We start from the raw sequence: 27,177 nt of genomic DNA on the forward strand, positions 1-27,177 counted from the left end.
ATGAGTCTTTAGGAACAAATTAGATGAACATGGTAATGTAATTAGAAATAAAGCAAGATTGATTGCTAAAGGATATAATCAAGAAGAAGGAATTAATTTTGATGAGACCTTTGCACCTGTTGCTAGATTAGAAGCCATTAGACTTCTACTTGCATATGCTTGCTTTATGAAATTCAAATTATTTCAAATGGATGTCAAAAGTGCTTTTTTAAATGGATATATTGCTGAAGAAGTCTATGTAGAACAACCCCCTGGATTTGAAAATCATGCTTTTCCTAATCATGTTTTTAAATTAAATAAAGCTTTATATGGATTAAAACAAGCACCTAGAGCTTGGTATGATAGGCTAAGCAAATTTTTACTAAATAATGGTTTTTCAAGAGGTAATGTAGATACAACCCTCTTTATTAAAAGAAATCAAAATGATATGTTAGTAATACAAATTTATGTTGATGACATAATTTTTGGGTCTACTAATGAATCTCTTTGTCAAGACTTTGCTAAGCTCATGCAGGGGGAGTTCGAGATGAGCATGATGGAAGAACTTACCTTCTTCCTCGGACTTCAAATCAAACAAACAAAAGAGGGAATCTCCATCACCCAAAGCTAGTACACCAAGGAACTACTCAAAAGATTTGGAATGGAGAACTCCAAACCAATTGGCACACCAATGAGCCCCTCATGTAAGCTTGACAAGGATGATGAAGGTAAATGTGTAGACTTAAAATACTATAGAGGTATGATTGGCTCTCTATTATATTTAACTGTAAGTAGGCCTGATATCATGTTTAGTGTTTGCTTGTGTGCTAGATATCAATCTAATCCTAAAGAATCTCATTTGAATGCTGTTAAAAAAATCCTTAGATACTTGAATGGTACTCAAACTCTGGGGTTATGGTACTCTAAGGACTCACTAATTGATTTATTAGGATATTCAGATGCTGATTTTGCTGGATGTAGATTAGATAGAAAAAGCACAAGTGGAACTTGCCAATTTCTTGGAGTTAACCTAATCTCCTGGTTTAGCAAGAAACAAAATTCGGTAGCACTGTCTACGGCTGAGGCCAAATACATTGCAGTCAGAAGTTGTTGTGCTCAAATCTTGTGGATTAAGCAACAACTCGAAGACTTTGGAATCAAACTTAATGAAATACGAATAAGATGTGACAACACAAGTGCCATAAATCTATCTAAAAATCTAATTCAACACTCAAGGTCCAAATATATTGAAATTAGACATCATTTTATAAGAGAACATGTTCAAAACAAAAATATAATTCTTGAATATGTTTGCACTGAAAATCAATTAGCTGATTTCTTTACAAAGGCCCTTAGTGAGGATAGATTCTGTGAAATTAGGAGAAATCTAGGAATTCTTGATCCATATGCCTAAATATTTCTCCAATTCCAAAGATTTGATGTCAAAAATTCTTTGAGCTCAATTTCCATCATCTCTCTTGGTTCTAAATGCTCAAGATTATCACTCTCACAACTTGTCACTGAGCAAAATTCCTTCTCCTAAAATTTTAAATTTTTTCAGAATTTATTCATATTTTTTCTGAATTTTTGAGTTTCATGAGTCGACCCCCTAGGGTCGACCCCTTGGCAAACTTGTAATTACTGCCAACTTCCCACGGGCTCTTTCTTTTTAATTGGAAGCCTGTTCATGAGCCGACTCATCTCTTCGTCTTCCTCCTTCCAAGAACCGACATCCTCATCCTCATTCTCTCCAAAACCAAGGATCTAGCTCAAGATTGTTCTCCCTTCTCCTCTCCATCACAAATCACCGCCTGGGAAAGAAGATTTTCACATCTTTTCCCTTTGATTGAAACGGTTGGAGCATGCCCTAGCCTCCACCGTTCTTCTCAAAACTGCCTCTTCTCTCCGCCAAAATCCCTCTCCATCCTTTTGTAGCCCTTCTTCCACTCATCCACTTGATCCTCTAAGTCTCTCTGCCTGCTGCTGTGGTGAGAATGGCTCCGAAGATGAAGCTCCCTCAGAGAAGAAAGTCGGTCCGTGAGCTAGAAGAAAATGTCTGCAGAAAAAGGCAAGCTGCTCAGTCCTCCACTGCTCCCACTCCGGCTTCTGTGTCAGCTCAAGGTCCCTCTCAGTCTTCCCTTAGCCCCAGTAAGATCCCTCTATCTGATAGGAAGGTTGAAACCGGAAAGAATGTAGATTTTAGATTCTTTGAAAAAGAGGGTTTCACCTTTGGAACAAAGATTAAAAACCAGGGTTGGGGTTTCTACTGCTCTCTTAAGGAAGTCACTTTTGTAGACCTAGTTAGAGAATTTTATCAGAATCTGCATTATGGGAATGGAACAGTGACTTCGACAGTTAAGGGAGTTGATATTTGTCTGGATCCTGTCATTTTGGGAGAAATACTTCATTTGCCCTGTGAGGGTTATTCTTACATGGAACTCCCTGTGAAGGAAGAGGGAATCAATGTGATTTTAGGGGGAACCTACTCAGGAAGTTTGAATAAATTGGAAGCCAAAATTTTGTCTATTGAGATGAGGATCTTACATCAGTTAGTGACAAAGCTCTTCTTCCCTAGGAGTGGTAGGCATGATCTACTTTCTGGCAGAGATATTTGTATTATGTTTTATGTGATCACTCAAACCCCCCTAAACCTCCCGGCATTAATGATTGAGGCCATGAGAGAGACACTGAACAGATCCAAGGCACATCTGCCTTTTGGTATGGCCCTTACACGAGTTTTTAGGAGGTTTGGAGTCAGCTTTGAGGGGGAGGCATCTGCAAAGCTTTCTCATGTAGACACCATCAACCAACATACTCTGCACCGCATGGGATTTACTAAAACTGATGGTGGTTGGATCAAGGGTTCCGAGGAGAGAGCTGAGGACAGAGTAGAAGACAGAGCTGAAGAAGAAGGTCCATCATCTCCTATCCATGACTTCAGGGCTGCATCTCCAGATATCCAGTTTATTCCAGACCCAGAGGCTGGCCCTTCGGAGTTCACCAGGAGGCACACACCAGTACATCAGCCAGAGAGCAGTGCACCTTCTTCAGAGTTCAGACTGGCTGATGATCAGATCAAGCAGATATCTCAGCGTGTGGCTTCGTTGCTATCTCGACAGTGGAGCACTACTACATTTGCACCAGGGTCCACTTCATTAGATTCATCTGATCAGACCCAGATTCCCCATATCTCCACTGTGTTTCAGTTGATCTCAGATCAGTCTATTCGGATTCAGCAGTTAGAGGACACTGTTTGGAGACTGACTGGGAGAGTTCTTGACTTGCAGGGGCAAGTCCTAGCTTTGGCCCATCCTCAGCCACAGGAGTCCACTATTGAGGTCACAGACTTTACTGCAGAGGCTGGCAGGCTCAGAGGTGCATTGGAGGGTGGCTATGAGTTATTGAGGAGAGAGATCAGAGGCTCGAGTGAGCATGCATCTACTCAGTTCACTGCTCTACTTCAGTCTGTTTCCAGAGCACTGAACGTTCTTGATTCTATCAGACTCACTCTTTCAGTCCAGTCCTTGGCCTCTCAACGTTCTCAGCCTCCTAGTTCATCTCGCTCACATGCTCGTGCCAGAGGCAGACGGGGTAGAGGATGTTCTTCTGGTCGAGATCCATCATCTCCTCACCCTATATCTGATGACTCCGATCCTTCTAGTCATGATCTTTACTAGATCCTAGGTGTTAGTCTCTTGTTCTTTCTAGGATCTGTATTTTGGGGCCATGTAATGACATTAGCTAGCTGACTTTTATGTTATGAAATTTGTATTGAAACAATTATGGTTTTAATCATCTTTTACCTATATATCTACTTTTTGTAATGATGTCAATCATCTTTTTGGTTATATATATTCTCCTTGTTGAAATATCTTCTCTTTGTTGATGATTGCTGTTAATGATTGCTGTATTAAGGGAGAGCAAACATCAATGATTAGCACTAGAAGTATTAAAGAGAAAACATATTCAGAAAAAGAGGGGGAGTTAACAATGTTTGATGATGTCAAAAAGGGGGAGAAATTAAAGAAAAAGCAACCCATCAAAAGCAAAACTACAAATTATGAGAAATTAAAGAAAAAGAAACCCATCAAAAGGAAAATTATAAATTATGAGAAATTAAAGAAAAAGAAACATATCAAAAGTAAAATTATTACATGACTTAAAAATACAATGAGTAAATTGCTAAGTACAATGCAAATGAGCAACCTTTAAAATTACTACTTTAAATATGCTCTGATATGCTTTAAAATTCTTACTTGCTCTGATACATCTTAAATTTAACATGCTCTAATATACTTTACAAATTAACTCTTAGACATGCATTGGCACACTTAATTATTTTTGCTCTAATACTAAAACTAAATAATCAAATGAGAATGAGCAAATTTTTAAGATACAGCTTGCTCTGATAACAAAAATAAATTTTCTGCTCTAACACCGAAATCACATAATCCAATGTGCAAATTTTTAAATCTTCAAGCAAATGGGCAAACTATTTATGCATATGACCATTTGTATCACATGACAAAAGAATCAATATTCTTTTCAAGCATATGCACCTATAATGCATCCTTTTGAAATTCATGATTCACATAAATACTTTTGTTCAAGTCTTTTGTCATCATCAAAAAGGGGGAGATTGTTGCTCCTAGATTGATTTTGATGATTACAAAGCAGATTGAAGGGGTACCAATATTTTTATTTTGAAAAAGTCTTTGTGCTCTTCAGGGGCAAAATCATAATTTCACCAAAACCCTAATTTAATAGTATCATTTGGTAGAACAAAAGATTTGTGATCTATTGGAGAAAATTTTATTATTTTTGGACTTGTATTTTTGAAGTTATGCATGTTTGAAATCCATGAGTCAACTCATGAGTCAGCTCATGGCACAATGAGCAGTGTGGCACGCTGAATTTTTGGCTTGGCACGGCCTGTGAGTCGACTCATGAGTCGACTCTCAAGGCATGAGTCGACTCATGAGTCGACTCCTGCAATTTTAGGCCAAAATTTACAGAACCTTATTTTCTGGTTGCTTCAACAGAGGTCGACTCATGAGTCGACCCCTGAGGCATGAGTCGACTCATGAGTCGACCCCTGCGACGGGATTTTTCTGCAACGGTTAGTTTTTAACCCATTTTAAGTGCTTTTAATGCTCATTTAATGTGGTCTAACGGCTCATTTTCAGCCTAGAATGTTTTCCTCTATTTCTTAAAGCTATAAAAAGATTCAAAGGTGGAAAACAAACAACAAGAAGAAAGAGAGAGTGCAAGAGATTAAAAAGAAAAAGAAGAGCTCATTTAAAGCTTCCAAGAAGCCATCAATCCAAGCTCACCAACTCCTCAAGCGCTCAATCAATTCTCCATCCACTTTGAGGAAATTCAAAAAAGGAGGTTCTTCTCTTGAGTAAAGTGTATTTAAAGTTATATTCGCTCATTAAAAGAGCTTTTCTTGTACTTATTTGTGCTATAAATTATTTTACTCATTTTGAGTGATTGTTTTTGTTTTGGAGGGGTTCCAAAATAAGGGAAGGTTGATCCGAACCTAGAATCGGAGTGTATTGGGTTGGCTTGTACCCGAAAAATAAGTGGACTAGCTTGGGATAGCTAGTGTCGGAGCTTCCGACGTTTGTATTCGGGTTGAATACAAGTTTAGTGGATTGGAATTCCCAAGTAGGAGCTTGGGGAGTGGATGTAGGTGCAAGGTTGGCACCGAACCACTATAAATCCTTGTGTTTGTGGTGTGCATAATTGCTTCTCTTTAACTCTTCATTATTTCCTTGCATTCTTGCTTTAGGCAATTAATCTTGAACTTAGGTTATTCTCCTCATTCACTTAGCTATTGACAAACATTTTTCATAAGTCATTAGTTAAGCTTAAAATTTTTAGAAACCCAATTCACCCCCCCTCTTGGGTTGCATAGCTGGGCAACACACTGTTTGTGAAGTGGAGTACATCACAGCATCGGATGCCACGAAGGAAGCTGTGTGGCTGAGAAAATTCATCAACGAGGTTGGAGTAGCACCCTCCCTCGAAGGTCCAGTCCTGCTCTACTATGACAGCACTGGTGCCATAGCTCAGGTGAAGGAACCCAAAGCACATTAGCGGATGAAGCACATCTTGCGCCGCTTCCACCTGGTCTGGGAGATCATGGATCGAGGTGACGTCGACCTTCAGAAGATCGACGGAAAGGAGAACTTGGCTGACCCCTTCACTAAAGCCCTGGCAATAAAGGAGTTTGACAACCACAAGTCGAAGATGGGTATTAGATACTGTGCCGAGTGGCTTTAGGATAAGTGGGAGTTGTTGGAAAATATGTCCCAAAAAGCCAATCGTCAAGCTATTGACGGTTGAGCAACCAAGTATTATAATTGATTTGTTAATAAATAAAATATATTTGGCATTTTCATCATAAGCTTTCATCTTCTAATGAACTCCATTGTTATGATGAAGTCCTTAGGACTATTTAGATTCGATAAAGAGAGGATTTATCGATTAGTCCTTAAAACAGTTCACGACCAAATGATAGGCTGTTAATAAGGAAGACAGCTTCTATCCAGCATAGGTCGCTGTAGGCCATATGGGTTGGTTGTCCTATTAACCAAAGAGTGTGGAGACACTGGTATGGCATACAGGTAAGATATAAGGGTACATCATCATTGAATGTGACCAACTCCAGAGTATTTTGCTGTCGAGAATGTCTCTGATGGGATATAGGTATAAGTGTCCCTTAGACCTGAGATCGCCTCAGTGACTTGCAAGCAACTCACTGTGCTTTGGTACTGGACTAACTGAATTTTTAATTTAGGGATGGAAGGCTTTGGGCACAGTCAAGTACTTGCGAAGTCAGAGTGTGATCGAGATGGGATTGACCACTCTAAGAGTTGGAGAAGAATGAGTCGTTGTATTTCAATTTAGCAAAACTTTGACCAGGATAATCCATCAGATGGATTTGATATTTTGAAATACAATGTGGACAACCTGATCAGAGTTGACAGTTGAACTCTGGGGTGTCCTATGATCATTTTGGTCAAGGAGATGAATTATATGAAAACTATATCCGCATGGGTTCTAAGGATGTTGTTCTACACATTCGACCTATCCGATCGTCGGGTACCATTGCTAGATGGTCACTTCGATTGGTATAAAAATTTATTCCTATACTATCGGCTTAGGTTCGGACCTATGAGGTCACACACATTAGAGTTCATGATCCAATCGGATGGTTGATCAATGATTAAGAATCGTTCTATGGTTAAATGATCAATACGATTGACATTTAACCCAGTGCATGTGTTGCAGGAGGATCGATTAGCAATTTGATTGCTAATTGGCTGAATTTGATTAAGTCAATGGGCTGAGATTAACTCTAATTAAATATGATTTAATTAGATTTGGTTTGGGCTTGATTGGATCAAGTCCAATTGGTTTATTGGATAAGCCAAGTGCAAGGAAAAACTAGTCCTAGTTCAACTAGGACTTGGGTCAATCTAATTTCTAATTTGATTAGAAAATTAAATCTAATTTAAATCTAATTTAATCTGATTAAATTAGATTATTAATTGGGTTAAGATTTATTTTAAATGGGTTGATCTAATTTTAGTTTGATTTGGTTTGAGAAAATAAATTAAAACAAGTCATAAGATAGAATCCTAGTAAGACTAGGATTCCACCTTGCGGCACATAAGCCTTCCCCATGCCCTCTCTCTCATTCAACACCAATCTCCTCTTATTTTGTGCAACAAAAGCCCTCTCCCAGGTCTCTCCCATGTTCACAAAAGGTCTCCTCTCTTCTTTCTTACATGGAAGGTGGTTTGGATCAAATCAAAAAGGAATAAGTTTGGATTTTGAATTCTATGAGATAGAGTTTTAGAAATCCAAAACTCTTTCAATTTTGCACCAAATTTATTCAAATTTTTTTTGAAATTTTCATAGATTTTAGGGTATACATTGTGCATCCTTTTCTAGTAATCCATATATGAAAATAAGGAGGAGGTGCTCAAGAGTTGGGCGCCCCTTAACTTGCCATGTTTGGATAAGCCTTGACTAGGTATTTGACCTAGACAAGGACTCTATCATATCTCTCTGTATAAAATTATTTTCTTCATGAAAGTTTTGGAGAAGATAGAAATTTGTGATACCTTTGAGCCATCCAAAAATTAGAGAGAAAGACCTTTGGATCGTGGAGATATAAAAGATACAAGTTAAGGTGTCTAGAGAGAGAAATGAGAAGAAGAAGAGGGTCTTCTTCTAGGGTTATTTGTTTTCATATCTTTTCTCCCTCCATCTTGAGTTTCCTGAGAGCGTCTCAGATATAAAACTCCTCCTTCTACTTTTCATATTTGGAAGAGTCCAAATCAAGAAGAAGGAGGCACCTGATAAACCATCAAAGAAGGATCAGCGCAGTACTAGCATACTGTGCTGATTTCCTGAAGCAGAACTTCTGATCGAGATTCGTGGGCTCGTGTGGATGACTCCTAGAGGTCGAACGCGTGTGCAGCTTGCAACAACATCCTTAAACCCGGATCAGCAAGATTGGAATGTCTAACTTGCAAGGTAATAGATCTGATCTATTATTTAATACATACATTAGATGTAGTATAGAAACATGTTGATATGATCAACATGTAGTTCATGCTATATTTATATATTTTAACTTTTGATTTAATGCTATGTAATAATCATATAATAGGATCTTAGATCTAGAGATTCTCTAATTTTAGAAAATAAATTTTGATTTATTTTAGTCTTCCGCTGTATGATCTTGAAAAAGTTTCAAGATCTAACCCTGAAACCCTAGATCTGGTTCCTACAATTAGGTCAACTCTTAACCTAATCGGGTCAAACCCAACTGAATCCAATTCAATTGAACTTGATCCAAAAATAATTACTCAATCAAATTAAGTTAATTAATGATCAAATCACTAAGTAAATCTCTTATAAATACTGAGTCCAAATTTGATGGGCAATCAGACATCAAAGTCCATCGATATGAAACATTGATCGAAGAGTCCCAAACCAATGGGACTCTTGACCCCAGTACCCAAAATGTGTGGAACTCATGATCAGAAAATCCTGATTCTCGATCATAGAGTCTCAAACATGTAAGACTCAAAGTCTCCAAGCATTAGGACTCTTGGTCGAAGAGTCCCAGTCCAGTGGGACTCTTCACCAGCCATCATATCAGATAGGAACCTCTAATGTGTGTGACTTCACAGGTTCGAACCTAAATCGGTAGCACAGGAATCAATTTTTGTACTAATCGAAGTGATCATCTAGCAATGGTACCCGACATTCAGATAGGTCGAATAATCGCAATCGCAATATTCAGAACCTACGCGAATATGGTTATTGTATAATTCATCTCTTTTGACCCCTGTGTATAGGATGACTCAGGGTTAAACTATCAACCCTGATCAGATCATCCGAATCGTGCTTAACTCAAACAGTCCTGTGACTCCTCACTAGAACTACCCTGGCCAAGGTTTTGCTAAATTGAAATACGATTGTACACAGCTCTTGAACTGGAGTGGTCAATCCCATTTTGACATACGCACCGACAAGTCAAGTACTTGACTACACCCAGCAGCCTTCCATCACTAAATTAGAAATTCAGGTAGTCCAGTGCCTAAGTACAGTGAGTTACTTACAAGTCACCATGGTGGTCTCAGGTCAGAGGGACAGTTATACCCATATCTCATCAGAGCAAATCTTGACAGCAGAATAAGCTCCAGAGTCAGTCACGTTCAGTGTAGATGTACCCTTACATCTCACCTGTATGCCATACTAGTGTCTCCACACTCTTTGGTTAAGAGGACAATCAACCCATATGGCACACAACGACCTATGCTTGATAAATATTGTTGTCCTTGGTAACAATGTATCATTTGGTCACAAACAGGTTTAAAGACTAAACGACAAATCCTCCTTTGTCGAGTCTAAATAGTCCTAAGGACTTCACCACAACACAGGAGTTCATTAAAAGATGAAATAATTTATGATAAAAAATATCAAAATAATTTTTATTTATTTATAATTCATATACTAATACAGAAAAGAGCACAACCGTCAACAGGCTAACGATTGGCTTTGGGACACTATTCCCAACACCTACGACCAAAAATATTTAAGATTAGGATTTTAGGATTTTAGATCTCACTAGCATGACCCATTCATGTCTCCTAAAATTATTATCCTAATCTTTAGGATTCATCATAATCTTAGACATAATAAGATACAGCTAATATGATGAATCAATGCCTCAAATAATAAATATCATTTCATGAGTTGAAAAATTTTAAAGAAAGTCCCATCGTAATACACTTGCGATTGGCTTATAGGGCACACTTCTTTCATGTTTGACACATAAACATAAGTCTCAATGAGCCCTTGTAGTGGATATTGGCGATAGTAGATCTACTGTAGGAGTAGGGTGTGTATCAAGATGGGATCTATTGACCTTGGTAGAAAGGAGTAATTCTATGACATTTGAGAGACTAAGTTCAAGAATCTGTGGCCATAGTAGTGTGATTGATGGAAAGAAATTTTCATAGAAATCATATTTGGACTTGAGCTGATCGAATCTATTATATGACAGATATTGAAGTTTGATGATTTATCCATGACCTGCCATCTAGTTAGAACTCACGACAAAGAGACTGAATCACACGTTAACTATACCTAGAACTTTATTTCAGTTCTATTGGGTCACCACTACATACTGCTAAGTGTCACTGATGGATTGTGAGAGCTCACTAGAGTTGTTCCGGATAGACAATCCTTGATGAGTTAGAGTGAAATTGTTCCGATCCATTGAAAAGAGTTTCAATGATACTTTGATAGAGATCATTATATATCTCACTATCAAATAAAATTGAACCTATGGGGCCATACAATAAAGGGATTAGGCTTGAAATTAGCAATTGAGCTTTTGAAGCATCAATTGGTTTAGAAATCCGATTGGATTCGAGGTAATCTTGTTAGCACATGGTTGGACCCAATTTCATCTTTAGTTTGGATTTCTTATTTGATAAGATTATTCAAATTTAATTACCTACCAATAACCTACATGAATTAGATTCATTGGACTCTAATTGTTGGATGTCTAAGATTTTAGATCATTTGAATTAAGGGTGAAGTCTCTAATTAAATTCCTTGATAGTTATTATGGGGCGCCATCTTGATTTGATCAAGTTGGGTGTGTCTCATGATTAGAGGGCTTATTGATCTTATATGGGGCATCCCTTGGGTGCAAAAGAGGGTGTGTTTATATGGGTATAAGGGATCCAAGAGTTGGCACCTAAAAGTATTCCTAATGGAAGTTAAATAACTTAAGTTATTATAAAACCTAATACAAGTAGGACTTGTATTATGTAATTGAATAGGATTCAACCCCTATGCCTATTTAAAGGGACCTCTCCTAAGATCCCTAGAGCATCCAACCAGTATCCCACACCCACCTTTGGAGACTTCCCACGCCCTCTCTTCCTCTCTCCCTCTCTTCTCCCTTGGCATCCCACACGCCCCACCTTTTGGGGCATCCCAAGTTCTTTCATGCCCAAGCTGTTTGGCATCTCCTTTTTTTCTAATTTCTGGTGTTTGGTACCAACACAAAGCAAGGGATAAATGCAAGAGAAGAAGAGAAAAAGAAGATCAAAGAAAGAGATCAAGAGTTGATCGTGATCCAGACTTTGTTCAGATTCAGCAGGCTAAATTTTTTTAGAGAAAAAAAATTCAACTTGAAGAAGGCTGTTCAAGGCTGATCTTGAGTGGATACCTATGGAAGCCAGACACTTGTGAGGCTAAAAAAAACCCTTCTCTTACTGATCTAGATTTGAAGAAAGAGATTACGAAACAGATATGCAACTTGATCACAATCTGAATTTCAGCATATATCAATTTCAACACATAAACTAGATCCTTATGATTTTATGATTTTATGCATGCATGATTTAGATTAAAAGTATCTTAACCTTGTATTCTAGTGTGGTGTTTAGAAAATAAAATTTGAAATACATATGCATGCCCCAAACCTCAAAATCCAACAATGAAGTAGGCATAACCTGTTGAATGTATGCCCTAGAAGCCAATTTTGGCTGATGCATATTATATTTTAGGATATGATTTTATACCTTATGGATATTTATATTATCATTCATATTTTATGTGTCCATGAATCATCCAAGAGATTAACAAGATGATGATACATATTCTCAAAGAGTTGAGAATTTGAGACATGTGTCATTGATGGTTAATTTCAAATTACTTCTGGTCATAGGATCATCATGGAGATGGTGATTGATCCAGATAGATCAATGCATGGATCATTTCCTTCAGATAGATGGATCTTGAGTCTGCAGTGTAGTGACACTAGAGTGAGAGTATAGTGGTTGTTAGAGAATAACTAGCACTGAGCATGACCAACATGAGAAGTCACAATGATGTCTGCTCACTCGTTAGTGACTTTCTCGATGCTGCAGTTATATGACTGGTCTTTTGATCTGTGGTGCTATAGTTGCTCATCGTGAGGCTGCTAGAGTTTGACTACATATAAACATGAGTCTCAATGAGCCTTTGTAGTGGACGTTGGCGATAATTAGTCTACTGTAGGAGTACAGTGTACACCTAGATGGAATCTATCGATCCTAGTAGAATAGAGTAGTCCTATGAGATTTAAGAAGCTGAGTCTTTAAGTCTATGGCCATAGCAGTATGATCAATGGAAAAATATTTTCATGAGAATCACATATGGACTTGAGCTAATTGAATTTATCAGATGATCAATGATGAGGTTTGACGATTCATCCATAACCTGCCATCTGGTCAGGAATCATGATAGAGGGACTGTATCATATATTAACTGCACCTAAAAGTTCATCATCTTTTATTCTTTTGGGTTGCCACTATATATTGCTAGGTGTCACTGGTAGATTATGAGATCCACGAGTATCATCTTGATGATCGATGATCCTTGATGGGCAGAGTTGAAATGGTTCTAACCTATTGAAAAGAGTTTCAATGATATTGTGATAGGGATCACCATATATCTCACTACTAGATAGAATAAAATTTATGGGGTCACACACAAAGAGACTTTCGACTAACCAGATGGTTGAATTATGATTATGAATCATGACAGAATTTGATTATCAATTTGATTGATGATTAATCCAATACAAAAGTTATAATAAGTAACTCACTAAAGAGTTAGTGAGTTATAGGAAGATTAATTAATAATAAAATTATTAATTAACTTAATTTGATTGAGCTATGGGGCTTGCATCAAGTCTAATTAAATTAGATTTAATTTGACTTGATATGGGTTTGATTTGATCAAACTTAATTGGGTTATGAGATAACAAAATTGCATGGAAGAATAATTCTTAATTGAATTAAGATTTGAGTTTGACTCAATTTTTAATTAGATTAGAATCTAAATAAGAATATTTAAATTTCTATTTGAATTAAAATTTTTTATTTTTATGGTACATCAAATTCTAATTGGATTAAGATTAAATTGAGTTTGAATCAAGCACCAAGAGAGAGTCCAAAAGGACTAGCACTCCTTCTCTAATTAGGTGACACCTAATCTAAATAGTTTGGGCTCCAAATTAGATTTTGATTTTTATCTATTTAGGTCTAATCAATTACTAATATGATTAGGATTGGTTAGGATTTAAATTGGTTTAAATCAGCCACCTTAAAGAACAGTCTTATGTTCTTAAAACTCCTCCCTTCCATGCACCACAACCAAGTCCCATGCCAACTCAAATTTGGATGCCAATTTTTCCATGCCCCCTCTCCTTTCTTGTGCATGTAATAACCTCTTTTAATCCCTTCTTTACTGTGTGAAACCTGGGTGCAAAAGGAGTTGGGTTGGGCGGCATAAAAGGATAGAGTCCAAGGAGAGTTGGACTCTTATCTCCTACCAAAACTCTATCCTCTCTTTCTATTTAAACCATGGACCATATGAGGCATTGAATGGTTGATAGAGATCAGATTTTGATGCCACAAATCAAAAAAGAGTGTGTGGAGAAAAATAAGGAGAGAGGGCACGGCATGGAGGTGGAGGGCATGAGGTATATTTGCTCCATATCCCTTCTTTCTTACAACAACCAAAGGTTAGTTGTTAAAACATCTCTCCCTCTCTTTTTTCTATGTTTAGACATGGGTTTCTCTTCTTCTCTTTGTCCAAAAGTTGGACAAAATTTTTATATCTCTAGTATAGAGATGTGGTGCATGGGTTTAAGAAAGAAAAGAGAAGAAAGAGTTCTTCTCATGATCTCTAGCGTAGAGATCAACATCTTCCTACTTCTTCTTCTCTAAGATTGTCTTGAGAGAAAAAAAAAATTCAACTATCAATATGTAAACTCTACAAGGGAGCTAGCACTCTGATGAGATCAAAAAATTTCTGATCAGATCAGAGTCACGTGTGGATACCTGTAGAGGTCGGACGCTTGTGCGGCTATAAGGGACCTTCGGAAGACATCCATGATTATCAGTTCATGGTGAAGATTGATCCATGCTAAGGTATGTTTTCTATTTATTTTTTTTCTATTTGATTTATGATTTTAAGATTTGATCTTATGCATGCTTAAATTAAATTAGATTTAATCTAAAATTTTAAATTCTGCAGCATACTCATTTTGAAAAATTTTTGCATGCATGAAATCATAAAACTCTAATAGTGGTATTAGAGCCACATCATATGCATGAGATTAGGATTTAGATCTAAAATCTGTAGAGAAAAATTTTAGATCTAAAAATTTTTGATATCATTCTGACATAAGGTTATCCTGGCATAACTTATTATGCTGTATGATTGTCCTAGAATGATATTAAAATTTTTATTTAAATAAAATTTTAGATCTATTTTTTTAGCATATATATGATATATATTTTATTGTTTAGATCTAAAAAGAGTTTCGAAATCTATTTTGATTCATATATATGATATATGATGGCATGTTTAGGGCTGAAATTTATTTTTATGACCCGAACTTATTCATGTATATGATATATGTTTGTATATATGATCTGAAATTATTTTGAGATCCAAACATACTTTTCATGTAAAGAATTTAGATCTAAAAATTTTGATTTAAGATCTGAAATTAGGGTTTGTGTATGAGGGATTGGTCATGGGTAGATCAAATTAGGTCATATAATTAAATTACATCTAGAATTTTTGATTTGATCATATTGGATCTAAATCGATTTAGCAGTTGATCGAACTGAGTCAAGTATTGATTAAAATAAGGTCAATAGAGCTCAAAATTATATAATTATTGTTGATTGAATAGATTGACACCCATATGTAGAATCGATTAACTTAAAGACCTAATTCAACTCTATTGGTGCAAAAATCCGTCGGCATCGGAGAAGCTGGAGTTGAGGGAGTCGCAATCGCCATCGGGACCTGCAAAGAAAGTCTAAACCGAAGTTAGGGGTGCTCCGGCAAGACCCTCCGATGCTCAAGTCAGTTCTCTGCCTCAACAAAAATGGAGTACTCGAATAGAAATTTTAGCAGAGTTTTGAGATAGAAATTAGAGCTTAGAGAATAACGTATCTGGGGTCCCCTTTTTATAGACAGAGGGCGTAACAGGTTGATAGCGATGTTTGTAACCGCCTGGTAGTGGGCCGTTCGGGGCCATAAGGAGTTTGTTGCGGAGAGTAGTGGCGTCAGGGGCTGTTCAGAGCCACGTGGAGCTTGTCGCAGGGAGTGGAGTGGTGTCTGTTGTCGTGACTTGCCAGAGAGTGGTGGAGCTGCATGGAATCCATTGCAGGGAGTGGAGTAGGGTGGCGGCTCTTGTTGTGGCTTGTCAGAGAGTTCGGATCTGTCGGTCGAAGCTCGACTAGGATGCTTGATGAAGCAGACGGCTCTTCACATCGTCATTCTGGGAGAGGCCTGGATGTTTTGAGGTCGCTGATGTTTTAGGTGAAAGTCATCTGCTGTAGGAGCTCGGACGAAAGCTTTCTGTTGGTGACGTCCGGTTTCATGAGGAACTCGATAGAAGGTCGATCGGTGGTGGATTTCGATGGCATTGGAGAGGGTCACCCGCTGGGAGGGGGTCTGGAGGGTTCTGAGAAAATTTGGTCGGCACTATTGAAGTCCGGCTGACATTATTTGAGGTCGATGGCTGGGGAGGTACGGCAGACGTTGGGGGCAATTGGCTGTTGGGGGAGCCCGACTGCTGGAACCCGTCTGTCGTAGAAGTTCGTCCGACATCTATCTGCTATAGAAGTTCGATCGGAGTCTGATTCTCGTAGAAGTTCAGATGGGGATCATTTATTGAAAAAGTTCGACTGAAGCCCACCTGCGACAGGAGTTCGGAAGGAATTTGTTCACAATAGAAGCTCGGATGGAGGCTTACAGTAAAGATCCGATATGGACCGCTCATAGTAGAAATTCAGAGTAGGTCGCTTGTTATAGAAGCTTGAAGTAAACCATTTGTAGTAGGAGTTCGGAGTAGACCATTTGTAGTAGGGGCTCGGATGAAGTCTACCTGCAATACGAATTCGGGGCAGAGGTCCGGCTCCCGTAGGAGCTCGGATGAAATCAGAAAGGCGGTCGACCGCCGTAGAAATATGGGTGGAGTCGGGTTGCTGTAGAAATTTGTCCTTGGGGAAATTCGGCCGTGGATGAAGTCTGAGAAATTTGGATTAGAATCTATCATGGCTGGAAGAGATCTGGAAGAGGTCCGGAGAACGGTCGATCATTGTAGAAGGTCGGTAGATAGTGAAGCCCGGAGAGCATTTGAAGCAGTCCGGTGGATGACTGAAGAAGTTCGTCGTTGGAGAAGTCTGGAAGGGTATTATCATAGCTCAGACAGTTGGGGGAGTTTAGAAAAGCATCGCACCAGGTCAAAAATTCGACTGTCGGAGAAATTCGAAAAAGATGCCACACTAAGTCGGAGGGATCTCGAGAGAGTTGGCCTCTTATGAACTTTGACTAGGGGTATTTTATACCCAACACTAGTCATCCTACTTTCGAGTTTGAGTTTCGAATGAAAGAAGTACAAAAAAATTTTCATAGCCGAAGTTGCTCCCTCGATTTTCATGCTTGGCGGTTGCCAGATATTTGACGTTCTTCATGCTGGTACCAGAGTCTTTTCGAAAAAGATTTCTTCTTTTTGGAATTTCTGTTAGGACGTGGCTCTAGGTATGGCATAATAATGACTTTGCCAGTCGCCTGCCGTTTCCAACAGCCTGTCAAGGTGGGTGGGACACGCGGCGAATACAGACCGGCCAACAGGGATTCGAAATCATAAGTGCGCCAGATTTCGGGGTCTATTTAAACACGTTCTCCTTCTTCATAGGTTTCACTTTGCTTGAGAGAATCCCTCGGTTCCCCTCTTCTTCCCTGAGAGCTCCAGTTTTCTCTAGCATCCTTCTCGGCCTTAGGCGTTCCTCGAGTCGACCTCCATCATTCTCGCCGTTCCCCTGTGCTCCTGGGTTGATCTAGGTTAGTTCCGAAACTTTCTATTGTTTTTCTATCCTTTCTTCTTCGTATTCTGTTTATTTAGCTTTCTCGAGGGCCTGTCCGCTATTTTTCCTAATTTTTTGAGATTTTTGTGGCTTCCGTCTGATCCAAAATGTCCTCTGATATCTCCTCCTCTAGCAGCTCTAGGAGTTCGTCAGCCCTAGTTCCCCATAGTATCGGTACCGTAGATGAACCCGTAGCTAGGACCGAACCTTGTCCGACCTTTGCACGGACACCATCCCCGGTTCCTTGACTCCGGATGAACTCTCACTGATAAGGATTCAGTATGGAGTTCCTCCGGAGTACGAGCTGGAGCTTCCCGAGCCATCTGGCCGGGCTAGCGCCCCTCCTCCCGGCCGCTTCTGTCTGTACCAGGAGGCCTTCCGTGCTGGACTTCGACTCCCGCTGTCGCCCTTCATTGTTGCTCTCTTTCATTTTCTAAATATTTCTCTAGTTTCCGTCGTGCCGAACTCCTTTAGGTTTTTGATAGGGTTTCTTTCTCTTTGTAGTTTAGCCAAAGTTCGGCCGACTCTTTCTTTGTTTAGGAACTTCTATACCTTCAAGCGCCATCCCTCGGTAAAGGATTGGTGGTACTTCTCCCCCCAGTTCGGTAGAAAGGGGTTGCTGAAAGATGCCCCCTCTTCTGTCCATAACTGGAAGGAGAGGTTCTTCTACATCCGATGCCCAACCTTAGAGCTAGGGTTACCCCCTTGGGGTTCTCTGAGGGATTCCGCCCACCGAGCCTCTAGCCTGGAAAGGAATGACCTCGAGGCCTCAAAAAAACTCGAGGCCTATCAAGCTACCCTCCTCCCCAAACTTCTGAGAGAGCAACTTTTGTTCAACGTCGGCTTGAGTCCCCTTAACCCTGCCGGTATCTCTCCCCTTTTTATCTCTTTTTTCTTCTTCTCTCTTTTTTTTTTTTTTTGGGTACTTCCCCTTCTTCTTGTTCATCTCGAAGCCATGCTGATCTTCTTTTATCGCAGACATGGATGCAAGCGTGGCTCGGAGGTTAGCCCAGGGTCTCAAGACCCACAAGAAAAAGGATGCCTCAACTTCGGGGTCGGTGAAGAAAGCCAGGACAGAGGGGACAAGCCCGACCGTGCCTGCTGCGACACCCATCACCGTCGAAGTCCCCTCCGATGCTGAACCTGAAGTCCCCCGAACCCTTTCACAGAGCCCCCCGACCGAGGGTCCCATTTCGGAGGATCATCCCGAGGGGGCGCCTGGGGCCAAAGGAAGGAAGAGAAAGAAGACCCTAGCCTGGAGGAGTCGCAGTCGCAGGGCTGCCACCGAGGGGGTCGGCGGCTCTGAGGAAGACCTGGGGGAGAATCCCTTCAACAACAGGGACTTGATAAAGAGGCTGGTCGAAGGGTGCATCCTGCCCGAGGTCATCGAGAGGATCGTCCTTGCTGATCCCGAGCTGCGGGTCTGGGACTCTTTGGGATCGTTTCTCAAAGTAGGCTAACTCACCTTTTTCCTCCCTCCTGCTTCTTCAACTTAGTCTTGAGCTCTCATATCGACTCCCTGACCTTTCTTGTAGATTGGGCATCAGCTCGTCGCCAACGTCGAGGTGGCAAAGATCGCCAAGAGGGAGGCAGCTCGGGCAGAAGAAGGTCGCCTAACCGGGGCCGCCCGTCTTAAGGAGAAGATCGCCGAGATCTTGAGCCTTCAGGAGGTGCTGAAAAAGGAGGGACAAACCTCATCCGATCTGAGGACTATCTTGGAGGAGGAGAGAGGGAAAACTGAGGCCGAGGTCTCTGCATTGAGGGCACAGGTTTTCGAGTGGAAGGAGCAGGCTTCCGAATTGAAGGAGCAGGTTTTCGAGCTGAAAGCATGGATTCCATCCCTGGTCTTGGAGGCAAGGGCTCGAGCAGTGGAGGAGTTCAAAGGCTCCTCCGAGATGGAAGATCTGAAGGTCCAGTTCGGCCAGGATGACTTCATCAAGGGATTCGAGCTCTGCCAAGAGAAGGTGGCTGGGAGGTTTCTCGAATTGGATCTCAGCTTCCTAAATGAGGCATCCGATGATGAAGCCGGACCATCTGACATCGCCGCCGATCCTCTTCCAGTCGGGACCTCATCGACTACTGTGGCCGCCGCTGACGATCTTCCGAGGATGCTGACCCCCTCTACTTCTACCCCAGAGGTCCGAAACCTCTAGTTTGGTATTTTTTTTTGTGGTGATTTTTCCTTCGTTCTCTTGTACATAAAGTTTATTTGATCAATGAAGCCGGATTTGTCTTTACGGAGGATCCCCCCCTCTCTTCTTTTTTTTTTGTATCCTTTTCCTTCTTTTTATCTTTTGGCATTAATTTGAGTCGTGGCGCTCTTGTCCTCCAACGACAGTGTCCTGCCAAAGCTCTTCCCCTACTGGAGGGTATTCCCTTGAAGTCGATGATACGAGACCTTCAAAAGAAAGTTCGTTAGTTGACAAGGAAATCCAAAAGGCTGGAAGACGAACTTTGCCGGCTGAAGGAGAGCCATTCAGAGGTCACCATGGAGGCTACTCGGTTTCGGGACCTCCACAGGAAAAGTCTCATGGAATACACCAAAAGGAAAGCCGACTTCATCATGGAGCTTGAGGAACTCCAGAAACATGCCAGCGATCGGTCGTGGACTCAGGCTTCCAAGATCAGCTCTCTTAAAGTCGAGCTGGCGGCCGCACGGGAGAAGATTGGCCGGCTGGAAGGGAGCTCATCCCGGCTCACAGTCCGAACTGACCACGATCAAGACTGGTCAAAGAGGTTCTCCGACCTTCAAAAATAGCTGCGGGATGCCGAGGTGACTTACGACACCCACCAGGTTGCTGGAGCAGACAAGTAGAGGACTACCGAAGGAGGCTCCAGATGGCGACTGTTAAAGTTGCCCGCCTTCAAAGGCGGTTGTCCAAGAGAGTCCAGCTTGTCCCTGCACAAGGTTCTGATGAGCTTTGCTCCTTGAGGGGGACTATGGCGAAACTGTCCATAGCCCTTGGGCGGGAGGAAGCTGAAGTATGGTGGATGAAAGTTCAGCTGGTCCACGGGCAGCAGGCAGTCAAGGACGTCGAGGTAGAGTCTGAGGTCTTGAGGAGGAGGCTTCGAGAGTCAGAGTACGAGCACCGGCAATTCCACCAGATGTTCCAGGATATGCTGCTGAAAAAGATGGAGCTAGAAGAGGAAGTCGAAAATTTGAGACATTCCATAGTGGGGGCTAGAATCGAGAGCTCGAAATCGGAAGAAACTGGGCTTCCTTAGAGCCTCTTTTCCTTTTCTTCTTCCTTATCTTTTTGTTTTTTGGCCTTTAAGGCTTTGTAATGAGTACTTCACCAATGAAATGGAAATGAAATTATCTATTACCTTGTCTATTATGGTATTAAATGGTTGTTTATCAAACTCTATTTGTCTTATGTCTTGTTCTGCGTCGATGGAGTTCGTAATCCCTCATCGGTTCTTGCTTTAAGTCGTCATTTGCTGAACTTCTTTTGTCTTCCATCTTGTTCGATGCCGACGTAGTTTGAAGGTTTCTGGCCGTTGCCGTGTCGATTTGCCTTTAGGGACCAAAGATTTTCGATAGGGGTTTTCTCTTCCATCGAGACAAGATCCCTTGTGCTCTTGATGTAGTTCGTTTCTTACCTATCGCAGGTGTAGTTCGTCACTTTTTCTTTTCACTTCCCTCTTTCTTCTGTGTTTGAGTGAGGGTCTTCCCTCTGCTCTTGATGGGATCATGAGAGTGTAGAGGAGTCATTGGAGAAGCTTTCCTCCTTGTCAATCAACCGAGTCTTTGCTTGCGTCAGGATGAGGTCCTCACCTTGTTCCTGACAGCCGTCTTCAGCTCGTGTTAGGATGAGGTTCTCCTTCTGTTCCTAACAAGGCTGCGGGGGCACATAAGGGCCGTTGTAAGGGCCTCTCCCCCATCCGATCTTTAAGAAATCGGGCCTTCGACTTTGCTCATGTTAGGATGAGGTTCTCCTCCTGTTCCTAACAAGGCTGTGGGGGCACATAAGGGCCTTGTAAGGGCCTCTCCCCCCATCCGATCTTTAAGAAATCGGACCTTCGACTTTGCTCATGTTAGGATGAGGTTCTCCTCCTGTTCCTAACAAGGCTGTGGGGGCACATAAGAGCCGTTGTAAGGGTCTCTCCCCCCATCTAGTCTTTAAGAAATCGGCCTTCGACTTTGCTCATGTTAGGACGAGGTTCTCCTCCTGTTCCTAACAAGGCTGTGGGGGCACATAAGGGCCGTTGTAAGGGCCTCTCCCCCCATCCGATCTTTAGGAAACCAGACCTTCGACTTTGCTCATGTTAGGATGAGGTTCTCCTCCTGTTCCTAACAAGGCTGTGGGGGCACATAAGGGCCATTATAAGGGCCTCTCCCCCCATCCGGTCTTTAAGAAATCGAGCCTTCGACTTTGCTCATGTTAGGATGAGGTTCTCCTCCTGTTCCTAACGTGCTTAATTTCATTTGTATGGGGGAGTTATTTCCTGTCGTTATAAGCTCATACCAAAAGAAAAAAAATATGCGAATATAAAAAGAATTTTCATTCAGGGCAAAGTTGTTGGTAATACATTCATAGATTTTTTGAACCCTATAGCCGTGGAAGGTCTGCTCCCCATCGGGGGTCCCCCTGAGACGGAGTTGATAATCCCAATTGGAGGCCGATCTTCTGGCTGCTCCTCCCTCCTTGGTGGTTCCGCTGTGGCAGGGCCCTAGGTCGATCTTCTCTTCCTTCAGGTCGACGTCGAACGAACCTATCGAGCCGACCTCGTCTGATGAGCTCCTTGATCTCATCTCGGAGCTGAATACATTCCTCCATATCGTGGCCATGGTCACGATGATAGAGGCAAATTTATTTGGGTTGCACTTTCTAGGGTGCGAGCACATCCTCTCCGACCTTGGGAGCTACTCCCTAACCTCCATCAGTACTTGAGTTTTTGATGCGTTGAGAGGGGCGTAGCTATGGAATCTTCCGAGAGGAGAGCCTCGTTGAACTCGACAGTCTGGGCTTCTTTGTTTATGAGTTCGGGGAGGAGTCCAGATGTGCCTATGTCCGGAAGGAGTTCAAGAACGTGGCCGAGCTTCACTCGGCCCTTTTTCAACTGCGGCTTGCTTGAGTCCCCCACCTGTCACTCTCTCACAGTCTCCTCATCCTTCATCTTGAAGACTTCTTCTACTCGGGCATATCCTTCAGCCCAAGCCAGCAAATCGACAAAATCCCTGGGGTACTTCTTTTCCAGGAAGAACAGAAGGTCGTTCTTTTGAAGGCCGCCTTTCAGAGTGGCCATCGTGATCGATTGGTCCAAGTTTCGGACCTCCAATGCGGTGATGTTGAAACGGTTGACGTAAGCCCGGATGGACTCCCCCTCCCTCTACTTGATGTTGATGAGGGACTCCGAACCCCTCCGAGGATACCGGCTGCTAACAAAATGAGCCGCAAACTGGTGGCTCATCTGATCAAAGAAAAGATGGTACCCGCTTTAATGCTGAGTATTAGTTCCTTGCTACTCCCTTCAGGGTGGATGGAAAAGCTCGGCACAGGATGGCGTCCGACACACCATGGAGCAGCATCATTGTCCGGAAGGCCTCCAGGTGGTCGACTGGGTCGAGGTCCCGTCGTAGCTTTCGAATTGAGGGAGCTTGAAGTTTGGCGGGATCAGTTCTTGCATGATCATTTGAGAGAAGGGAGGGTCAGTACATATATCTTCACAATAAGCGGGGGGAGCGTGGCGGAGTTCCTCGATCCATCGGATCATCTCCTGGAGCCTTCGATCTAGGAAGTCCTCTCGACTGCGGGTCTCGAAGGTCTTCAAGCAGAATGGAGGTAGAGATCTTCCAGGAGTAGAATCATGATCGGACTGAGGGCTCTCCACCCTCAGATTTGTCTTTTCAGGAAAGATGGAGCGACTGGCCCAAGTGGCCCGCCCAACCATCGGATTTTAGAATTCCAACGACGTTCTTTCCAACCGCACCGACGCCTACGATTGTTGTTGCTGTTGCATGGCTTGCACTGCTTCAGCAAGTCCTCTGACCTGCTAAACCAGCAGGTCAAATTGCTCCGCACTGACCACCGTCGTCGTCGGAGGAGGAGGAGCCTGAGAGACTGGAGGTGAGGTCGGAGCCTGAGATCTAGCTGCAGAGGCCATGGATCGCCTGGTGGATGCTCTGCGGGGAGGCATTGGGCGAAGATTTAGTAGAGGAAGGAGAAGAGGATGTCGGAGAAGATGGTCGGAATTAGTCCAGTTGAGCACTCCTTTAAGAACAAGGGTACCACGAAGACACAGCCCTTCCTCTAGCGCCAATTCTGTTGGTGCAAAAATCCATCGGCATAGGAGAAGCTGGAGTTGAGGGAGTCGCAGTCACCGTCGGGACCTGCAAAGAAAGTCTAAACCGGAGTTGGGGGTGCTCCGGCAAGACCCTTCGACGCTCAAGTCAGTTCTCTGCCTCAACAAAAATGGAGTGCTTGAATGGAAATTTTAGCAGAATTTTGAGATAGAAATTAGAGCTTAGAGAATAACGTATCTGGGGTCCCCTTTTTATAGGCAGAGGGTGTAACAGGTTGATAGCGACGTTTGTAACCGCCTGGTAGTGGGCCGTTCGAGGCCATAAGGAGTTTGTTGCGGGGAGTATTGGCGTCAGGGGCTATTCAGAGCCACGTGGAGCTTGTCACAGGGAGTGGAGTGGTGTCTGTTGTCGTGACTTGCCAGAGAGTGGTGGAGCCGCATGGAATCCGTTGCAGGGAGTGGAGTAGGTTGGCGGCTCTTGTCGTGGCTTGTCAAAGAGTTTGGATCTATCGTTCGAAGCTCGGCTAAGATGCCTGATGAAGCAGAGCGGCTCTTCACATCGTCGTTCTGGGAGAGGCCCGGATGTTCCGAGGTCGTTGACATTTCAGGCGAAAGTCATCTGCTGTAGGAGCTCGAACGAAAGCTTTCTGTTGGTGACGTTCGGTTTCATGCAGAACTCGACAGAAGGTCGATCGATGGTGGATTTCGGATGGCGTTGGAGAGGGTCACCTGCTGGGAGGAGGTCTGGAGGGTTCTGAGGAAATCCGATCGGCACTGTTGAAGTTTGGCTGACATTATTTGAGGCCGATGGCTGGGGAGGTACGACAGACGTCGGGGGTAATTGGCTGTTGGGGGAGCCCGACTGCTAGAACCCGTCTGTCGTAGAAGTTCGTCCGACATCTATCCGCTACAGAAGTTCGGTCGGAGTCTGATTCTCGTAGAACTCCGGATGGGGATCATTTATTGAAGAAGCTCGGCTGAAGCCCGCCTGCGACAGGAGTCCGAAAGGAATTTGTTCACAATAGAAGCTCGGATGGAGGCTTATAGTTGAGATCCGACGTGGACCGCTCGTAGTAGAAATTCGGAGTAGGTCGCTTGTAATAGAAGCTCAGAGTAGACCATTTGTAGTAGGAGTTTGGAGTAGACCGTTTGTAGTAGGGGCTCGGATGAAGTCTACCTGCAATAAAAATTTGGGGCAGAGGTCCGGCTCCTGTAGGAGCTCGGATGAAATCAGAAAGGCGGTCGACCGCCGTAGAAATATGGGTGGAGTCGGGTTGCTGTAGAAATCTATCCTTGGGGAAGTTCAACCGTGGATGAAGTCTGGGAAATTTGGATTAGAATCTATCATGGCTGGAAGAGATCTGGAAGAGGTCCGAAGAACGGTCGATCATTATAGAAGGTCGGTAGATAGTAAAGCCCGGAGAGCATTTGAAGCAGTCCAGTGGACGACTGAAGAAGTTCATCATTGGAGAAGTCCGAAAGGGTGTTATCATAGCTCAGACAGTTCGACTGCCGGAGAAATCCAGAAAAGATGCCGCACTAAGTCGGAGGGATCTCGAGAGAGTTGACCTCTTATGAACTTCGGCTGGGGGTATTTTATACCCAACAGACTCTATGACTCGAATCTGATTCACCTAAGCTAATCTATTTGGATCAATTAACCAATTGGTGTCTAAGGTAAGTAATTGAAAGGTGGTTATTTAATTAGTTTCGTTCATTGATCTAGTCAATTTATTGATGTCTAAAGAAAGCAACAGGAGAACCCCACCAATCTCTACTTACCTGACCAATTTAGAAGATTGAGTCTCAAATATGGTTGCTTGATGTTTTGATTTAACCCATGCCAATTAGATCAGTCATGTGATGATTGATTAGATGAGACCTAAACTCAAATCTCTCCATAAATATTAAGTCCAATGATCTTCCACCATTGTAGATGTGCGGACGTGCTACTGACGTTGATTGTTCTCAACTGGTCACAGTGGTTCGTTGCATCAAAAATACGCAACCACTCTATTAGAAAAAAGTTGCTCCATGATAAAGATAGAGTTATGCCTAATAACTGTTAGGTGAGGGACACAATGACGGCTTTGCACCTGCTTGTGAATGATGGGTTTGACTTAACTAAAGAGTGTGGGCAATAATTGTTAGGTGAGCCCACATAACTTAGAGATTAAATAGCTGCAAAATGCTTAGAGAAGCATCTAGGCAAAGAGTTGTCCATGCATCAATGTTCATTCGTATTACCAATAACTGTTGGGTAAGGTGCACGACATCAGTGGGACTGCAGCACCCACTAGAAATCCAATTGTTGTATTAGAATTTTCGTTTCTCCACTCGAAAAGTGTAGAAGATCTGATAAAATAGTGAGAGTCTTTTTTTTGTATCTAAAAGTTTCTAGAGTAAATTATGAAATAAGTACAGACATCCAATTAGAATCTTTGCTCTCTGCTATTTATTGTGTCAGCTTCCAATCCTCTAGCTCAAATTCTAGATATCAATTGATTAACCAAAACCAATTACATAGACTGGCTCACAAACCAAAGAATCATTCTTAAGTTTTAGAAAATTAAGCAATGTTCTCTATCAGGTTATTCTGATGTTAACAACCTGTCCAAATTCAAAGTCAACGAGCTATACTTGATGAGTGGATGGACAATGATAATTAAGATAGATGCTACATGTTGAAGTCCATGTTAAATGAACTCCAACATATGCATGAGCATTTGTTCACTATCAACAACATGTTGATTCATCTACAAGTGTTGTGAGATGATCAGAGTCTCACAGTGAAGGAAAAACCATCTTTTTCCTTTGTAGGATCTTCCAGATTTCATCAAATCTGGGATGGAATAATTTAAAAATTTTATCTTATATTATTTTAGATCTAATATCTGTTAGATCTAATTTTATTATCTGATATTTAAAATCTAAAATTAAATCTAAAAATATGAGAAGTATAGACATACATCAAGGGTAATCTGATTACCCTGTAGATGATCTCAACACAGCCCAAGGTTCTGATATAGCCATGCAAGCACCTAGCGTCTACCAGTATCCACTCAAGTAGGACCTAGAATGTCTTCTCCTCATGAATCTACACTCCAAAAATCAGATCTCTATCTGATTTGAAAGTGCTTCAGAACTCCTTCTGAAGTTGGAGCAGCAGCCTGTCGAAGATGTCCTACAGCCTTCCTGTTCCAAGTGTCACCATGCCTTTTCCTTGCACCAGATGAATGTCCAACTCCTTGGACATGAAGAGGGGAGATAGGAGAGTAGGGAGGACATGGAGAAGAAGGGAGGGGGTGGCAGCTATTGGGTTTGGTACATAAAATAACTTCAGCCTTTAACCCTAGGCGCAGAAGGGTTTATATAGACCCTGTATGTTGTGCAGTGCCACATCATTTAACCAATCAAAAAATTTTAATAAATTCTAGAAAAATTTTGATTGATTGCTTGATATCATCTG

Source organism: Elaeis guineensis, chromosome 4 (genome assembly GCF_000442705.2).
Source record: "Elaeis guineensis isolate ETL-2024a chromosome 4, EG11, whole genome shotgun sequence".
NCBI lineage: Eukaryota > Viridiplantae > Streptophyta > Magnoliopsida > Arecales > Arecaceae > Elaeis > Elaeis guineensis.